Source organism: Ursus maritimus, unplaced genomic scaffold (assembly GCF_017311325.1).
Source record: "Ursus maritimus isolate PB19 unplaced genomic scaffold, ASM1731132v1 scaffold_59, whole genome shotgun sequence".
NCBI lineage: Eukaryota > Metazoa > Chordata > Mammalia > Carnivora > Ursidae > Ursus > Ursus maritimus.
The window spans coordinates 122,730-130,369 of NW_024426763.1; the positions used below are offsets into that span (position 1 = coordinate 122,730).

At 39.9% G+C, this 7,640-nt stretch overlaps 1 pseudogene; it reads left to right on the top strand.

The window, feature by feature from the left end:
* Nucleotides 1–207: 207 nt before the first annotated feature.
* Nucleotides 208–1,139, top strand: LOC103680458 (annotated as a pseudogene).
* The last annotated feature ends 6,501 nt before the right edge of the window (nucleotides 1,140–7,640 follow it).

A 7,640-nucleotide genomic window follows, 5' to 3' on the forward strand; every position in this document is an offset into this window, starting at 1 on the left:
ACCAGCAGCCTTAACGTGGGAGAACAGCAAACTGTTGTTGGGCTTGGCTTTAAGCGTCCTTGTAATGTATTTTATATTATGTCCTACAAATTAAAATGATATTCAGATAAAGTTTAGGTGATCACTTCCATGTGTCTGGTAGTTGACAGGCCCTTTCATGTCCGCCTCTTTTCTTTGTATAGATTCAGAACAGTCTGAAATGAGATAATGGAGCTGTAGAATTATTCCTTGGTGTCAGAATTTGTGTTTGTGGACTCTGCACTTCACAACAACTCCAGCATTTTCTCTTTATATTTTTCTCTGGGATCTATCTGGCCGCTGTGCTGGGTAGCCTCATCATTGTGGTCACTGTGATTTCTGACCCCCACTTGCTCTCCTCTCCTATGTATTTCCTGCTGGGAAATCTATCTTTCTTAGACATATGGCTCACCTCATTTGCCACCCCCAAGATGATCAGGAACTTTCTTAGTGAGCAAAAGCTCATCTCCTTTGGAGGATGCATGGCTCAAATCTTCTTCTTGCATTTTATTGGTGGGGCTGAGATGGTATGTCTGGTTTCCATGGCCTATGACAGATATGTGGCTATATGCAAACTTTTGCATCACATGACCGTGATGAGCCGGCACACTTGCATGGGGCTGGTGTTGGTTTCATGGGTCACTGGATTTGTGCACTCCATCAGTCAAGTAGCCTTTACTGTGAATTTACCTTACTATGGCCCCAATGAGGTGGACAGCTTCTTTTGTGACCTTCCTCTCGTGATCAAGCTTGCCTGATGGACACTTATGTCTTAGGCTTATGATCTCAGACAGTGGGTTACTCTCCATGAGCTGTTTTCTGCTCCTCTTGGTCTCTTGTACTACTATCTTCATCACTGTCTGACAGCGTGCTGCTGGTGGGGTATCCAAAGCACTCTCTACTTGCCCTGCACACATCATGGTAGTCAGACTAGCTCTTCTTTGGGCCCTGCATTTTCATTTATGTGTGCCCTTTCAATTGCTTCTCTGTGGACAAGCTCCTGTCTGTGTTTTATACCATTTTTACTCCACTCTTGAACCCCCTTATCTACCACATTGAGAAATAAGGAGATGAAAACAGCTATGAAGAAATTATGTAAGCAACATGTGACTTCCCACTAAATTCCAGCTTTCTACAAACCTACATGTTCTTACTCATTCAAGGGGATACCCTTTCTTTAATAGGATTTCTGCTTAATGATTTCATTCTGATGTTTTATTGATATAATTTGTATTGTGTTATATTACAGAGAAATAGTTGTGGATTATAACAAAAATCATATATATGTTTTTATTCTAAATAATTTCATAATTTAAATAAAAATTTATCAAATAACTTTATAGTATCACTACCATATGTAAGATTTATATTATGTTATTATTATTATTTTATCATATTTTATAGTATAAATGTAATTTAAGTATAACTGCATTGTAATATAATAGTATAATTGTATAATAATTACTATGTAATATAACTTTATGTAAACAGACGTATATGTGCATATACTTTCAAACATACACATTCACTTTGGAATGGACTTGGCAATTTTCTAAATGTCTTTGTTAAACCAGATTTCTCTTCCTAGTTTATTTTGTCTACAATATTTATAGAAAATGAATTTTATCTTTATGTATGGTGTGAGAGAGTGGTCAAGTTTCATTGTTTTGCATGTAGCTGTCCAATTTTCCCAGCACCATTTATTGAAGAGACTGGTTTTTTTCCACCAGGGGTTTTTTCCTTCTTTATCAAAGATTAGTTGCCCAAAGAGCCGAGGGCCCATTTCTGGGTTCTCTATTCTGTTCCATTGGTCTATGTGTCTGTTTTTGTGCCAGTACCATGCTGTCTTTGTGATCACAGCTTTGTAGTACAGCTCGAAATCCGGCATTGTGATGCCCCCAGCTTTGTTTTTCCTTTTCAATAGTTCCTTGGCGATTCGGGGCCTTTTCTGGTTCCATACAAATTTAAGGACTATTTGTTCCAGTTCCTTGAAAAATGTCCTCGGTATTTTGAGCGGGATAGCACTGAAAGTGTAGATTGCTCTGGGTAGCATGGACATTTTAAGTATGTTTATTCTTCCGATCCATGAGCATGGAATATTTTTCCATCTTTTTGTGTCTTCTCAATGTCTTTCAAGAGTGATTCATAGTTTCTAGAATATAGATCCTTTACGTCTCTGGTTAAGTTAATTCCTAGGTAATGTATGGTTTTTGGTGCTATTGTAAATGGGAGGAATTCCCTAATTTCTCTTCAGTCTCATTCCTGTATAGAAATGCAACTGATTTCTGAGCATTGATTTCGTATCCCGCCACATTACTGAATTGCTCTATAACTTCTAATAGTTTGGGAGTGGATTCTTTTGGGTTTTCCATATAGAGTATCATGTTATCTGCGAAGAGAGACAGTTTGACTTCTTCTTTGCCGATTTGGATACCTTTTATCCCTTTGGTTGTCTGATTGCTGTTGCAAGGAATTCTAGTACTATGTTGAATAATACTGGCGAGAGCAGGCATCCTTTCTTGATCCTGTTCTTAAGGGAAAGTCTTCCAGCTTTTCCCCATTGAGAATAATATTTGCTGTAGGCTTTTCATAGATGGCTTTTTGAGATTGAGAAATGTACCCTCTATCCCTACACTCTGAAGGGTTTTAATCAGGAAAGGATCTGTATTTTGTCAAATGCTTTTTCTGCATCTATTGAGAGAATTGTATGATTTCTGAATTTTTGTTTCTGGATAAAATCTAAGACACTGATAGATTTGTGAATGTTGAAACATCCTTGTATCCCAGGGATGAATCCCACTTGGTCATGATGGATAATCCTTTTAATGTACTGTTGGATTCTATTAGCCAGGATCTTGTTGAGAATTTTGGCGTCCATATTCATTAGGGAAATCGGTCTGTAATTCTCCTTTTTGAGGGGGTCTTTGCCTGGTTTGGGGATCAAGGTAATATTGGCCTCATAGAATGAGTATGGTAGCTTTCCTTCTGTTTCTATTTTTTGAAATAGCTTTAGGAGAATAGGTATTATTTCTTCTCTGAATGTTTGGCAGAATTCCCCAGGAAAACCATCCGTGCCTGGAGTTTTATTTTTTGGAAGGTTGTTTATCACTGACTCAATCTTTTCATAATTAATTGGATGAAAGACCTCAATGTGAGACAGGAATCCATCAAAATCCTAGAGGAGAACATAGGCAGCAACCTCTACGACATTGGCCAAAGCAATCTTTTTCATGACACATCTCCAAAGGCAAGAGAAACAAAAGATAAAATGAATTTGTGGGACTTCATCAAGATAAAAAGCTTCTGCACAGCCAAGGAAACAGTCAAAAAAACTAAAAGGCAGCCCAAGGAATGGGACAATATATTTGCAAATGATGCTACAGATAAAAGACTGGTATCCAAGATCTACAAAGAAATTCTCAAACTCAATACACGAGAAACAAATAAACAAATCATAAAATGGGCAGAAGATATGAACAGACACTTTTCCAATGATGACATACAAATGGCTAACGGACACATGAAAAAATGTTCAAAATCATTAGCCATCAGGGAAATTGAAATCAAAACCACACTAAGTTACCACCTTATGCCAGTTTGAATGTCAAAAATTAACAAGGCAGGAAACGGCAATTGCTGGAGAGGATGTGGAGAAAGGGGATCCCTCCTACATTGTTGCTGGGAATGCAGGTTGGTGCAGCCACTCTGGAAAACAGTGTGGAGGTCCCTTAAAAAGTTAAAAATTGAGCTACCCTATGACCCAGCCATTGCAATACTGGGTATTTACCCCAAAGATATAGACGTAGCGAAGAGAAGGGCCATATGCACCCCAATGTTCAGAGCAGCATTGTCCACAATAGCTAAATCATGGAAGGAACCGAGATGCCCTTCAACAGATGACTGGATTAAGAAGTTGTGGTCCATATATACAATGGAATATTACTCAGCTATCAGAAAGAATGATTTCTCAACATTTGCTGCAATATGGATGGCACTCAGGAGATAATGCTAAGTGAAATAAGTCAAGCAGAGAAAGACAATTATATGATTTCTGGTATCTATGGAACATAAGAACTAGGAAGATCAGTAGGGGAAGAAAGGGATAAAGAAAGGGGGGGTAATCAGAAGGGGGAATGAAGCATGAGAGACTATGGACTCTGAGAAACAAACTGAGGGCTTTGGAGGGGAGGGGTGGGGGAATGGGATAGACTGGTGATGGGTAGTAAGGAGGGCACGTATTGCATGGTGCACTGGGTTTATATGCAACTAATGAATCATGGAACTTTACATCATGAACCAGGGATGTACTGCATGGTGACTCTCATAATATAATAAAAAAAAACATAAGAATAATTAAATAAAATAAATAAATAAATAGGAAAAAAAAGAAAATGAATTTTAATTTCCTAATCTTAGTTCAGTACAGCAAGAGCTGTCAGTTCCTAAGCATTCAAGACAGGAGACATTCAGTGGAAGGAAGCTAGTGTGAGTATAAAATGTCCTATGAATCTTTCTGCTGGTTTTGAAAGTCTGAGAAGAGAAAAAATACACTATTTCAAGATCCTATTGATTTAAAAAGTATACTTTTTCTTGGGAATGTGTTTATGCTTAAACTTTTTATTGAAAAAATGAATGTATGCCAGTTAAATTCAATTATGGAAGTTAATTTCCACATGGGGAAAATTAGTATTTTATGGCTCAATATTTCATGGTGTAAATAAGCTATTGTGTTACTATTTAAAAATACATTGGAGTAGGAAATTAATAAATTTTAACCCACAGTCTTAAAATAAACACTACATCTAGGTTGTATCCTACTAAGTTGATTCTGTCCCTTGGGGAGTCATCTATTAGGAAGTATACTTGAGTATCACAGAGTAAGATCTTACCCCAAGTTATTAAATGTCTTTGAATGCTAAAAACACAGTCATAAATGCAAGTTAACTTTTCTATTAACTAAACTAATGGTCAAAGAATTCAATTTCTTGTATGTTGATTCTGAAACATCAAACAAAAGGGGAGAACTGGGCAATGATTGGATTACTTCAGTATCTGGATGAAACTTCCAATAATTTTGGACAATGTTTTCAATAAGGAGAAGCATGTTCCTGGGTAATTCTGGCTTCACTTATGACTGTAATCTCATACATTTTAATAGACACTAAAAGAACACAGATTCAAAACTGCCTTGGGATAAATTTCTCAGGAGTCCTCTCACTTGCTACTGCAATAATACTGTGTTTTGATTTTATGGACTTCGGACTTGTCAAATTTTATGACCAATTACACCCATATATGTGAACATTAAAGTGCGTAAAAGGTCCACTCTGTTTTCACTGCAGCATTATTTACAACAGCCAATATATGGATGTAACCTGTGTCCAAGTGTAGATGAATGGATATATGGGCAAAGTACATGAAGGGTATTAAGAGATACAAACTTCCAGGATAAAATAAATAATTCTTAGGGATGTGATGCACAGCATAGGGAATATAGTCATTAATATAGTAATAACTTTGTATGTTGACAGTATCTAGACTTCCTGAGGGGATCATTTCATAAAGCATAAAAACATTGAATCACTCTAATGTGATACCTGAAACTAATAGAATATTGTATGTCAATTATACTTCAATTAAAACAAAAAAAAGAGTGGATACCAAAATAGCTTTTAGGACAAAGATACCTTATTCTTCTCTTAAATTGTTGAAGAGAGCAAAAGAAGGCTTAAAATATGAAGGTTAAACGTTGTATTTATAAGCATGCCAGAATACATTGAAATAAAAAAAGAGGAAAATATATTGTGTCTTTATAGGTTAAATCCTGTTATAAATGAACATCGTTTCTATGGGAGTCTATTTCATGTTTTCCTCTTAATGCCTTTATTTTAAAATTTTGCCAGGATATTTGAGTTTCCATCTGAACAAATGGGGAAAAAAAGTATTGGGTATCCCGACCATCCCCCCACCCCCCGCCCTCCAGCCCAAATAAGGCCCAGCTGGGAGGGCATTTCTGCTGCCTCTGAAATCTTGAAATAAACCTCAGAAGAAACAGCATCAAGAGTCAATGTTGAGCTAAGGCAGAGAGTGTGACCCAGAAAACTGTCTGCTGAGCATCACTGTGCACCACCCCAGGTGTGCTGAACATGCAAGGGCCCCAGGCTGTGGTGGATCCTGGGCAGGAGATGCACAGGCGCAGCAGGGAGTTCGGGCAGGCGCCACAGGGGCTGCCGGGAGGGCCGCCAACAAACAGGATGTGGTGCGGCACTGGCTTGATTTCCTGCAGGCCTCTGTGCTTGCCATCTCCTGCTCCACCGGGCTGGGGTGGCTAGTGGTGTCCAGAGGGCCTTGGGCAGGGTGTGCCACTGGTGGAGCACACACCGAGCAAGGCTGGCTGCATGTGGTAGACCTCAGGTGGGCGTGGACTCCTTGAAGGGCGGCGAGGCCTTCCTGAGGAACGTGGGTGTGCTTGCTGGCGGGGACTCCCGCAAGGCATGGCCTGCTTCCTGTTGAGGACTCCATAGATGTCACCAGCCACTCGTTAGGGACACTGGATCAACATCAGGTAGGTGGGCCATCAGCGCGCTGGGGTACAGGCGGCGCCGGGTCGTGGAGAAGATCGGGATCGCATCTTAGTTCGAGGTCTGGTTGTGGAAGATCATGGTCCCCGGGTTCTCCCCGTGCAGTGTCCCCTCTTTGTGTGCTGTTCCTGCAAGGCATGTTCTTGACGGCCCCCCATAATGGCCGGTCTTGAGTGTTCTCTGGATAGGCTTCTGGTATAGCCCCCCCTTCTCCCAGCCATGTAGTTGAGGCCTGTACTGTGGTGATCTTTTTGCAATAGATACATGTAGGGAATGAGTACTTTGTATTCCCGAACTTTGCCCTAACCTTGGGCAACCGTGTGTCAGCGACATGGCAATGATTTCAGAGTTGTGTGGGTCAGACGGCAGTTGTGGTCAGTCTGGTCCCCAAAATGACTGGGGAAATAAGTTGTGGTTATTCAGTGCAGGGGTGACTAGTACTGTTTATAGGTCATCCTAATTAAAAAGCCAAAATTGAGGGCTTCCAGAGAGTTCCTGAGAACAAGATTCAGAGAAGGGGCCAGTCTTTTAGTGTCTTCTATTTCAATTGAGACTGCATTCTTTTGGTAGGAGCATCCTATCGTCGTCATTTCAGATTCTGCAGTTCTTCCATAGTGCCTATAACATGGGGGGGGGGATATAGAAAAGAGAGAATTGAAAAGGAAATCTATGTGCCTTAGGATTAATTTCTTTATTTTTTATTGCTGTAATACTGATTTTTTACTTTGTAGACTTTAGACATAGCCATTTTAATCAAGATATGTCTAATACTCTTTATACATTTGTTTATTGAATTCATAAATGTCAAGCACCTGCTGTACTTCGGATTACATGAACAGAGCTAGTAGTGGACATAGAGTATTTAAGAACACACATCGTCTGGGGGCGCCTGGGTGGCACAGCGGTTGGGCGTCTGCCTTCAGCTCAGGGCGTGATCCCAGCATTATCGGATCGAGCCCCACATCAGGCTCTTCCGCTATGAGCCTGCTTCTTCCTCTCCCACTCCCCCTGCTTGTGTTCCCTCTCTCGCTGGCTGTCTCT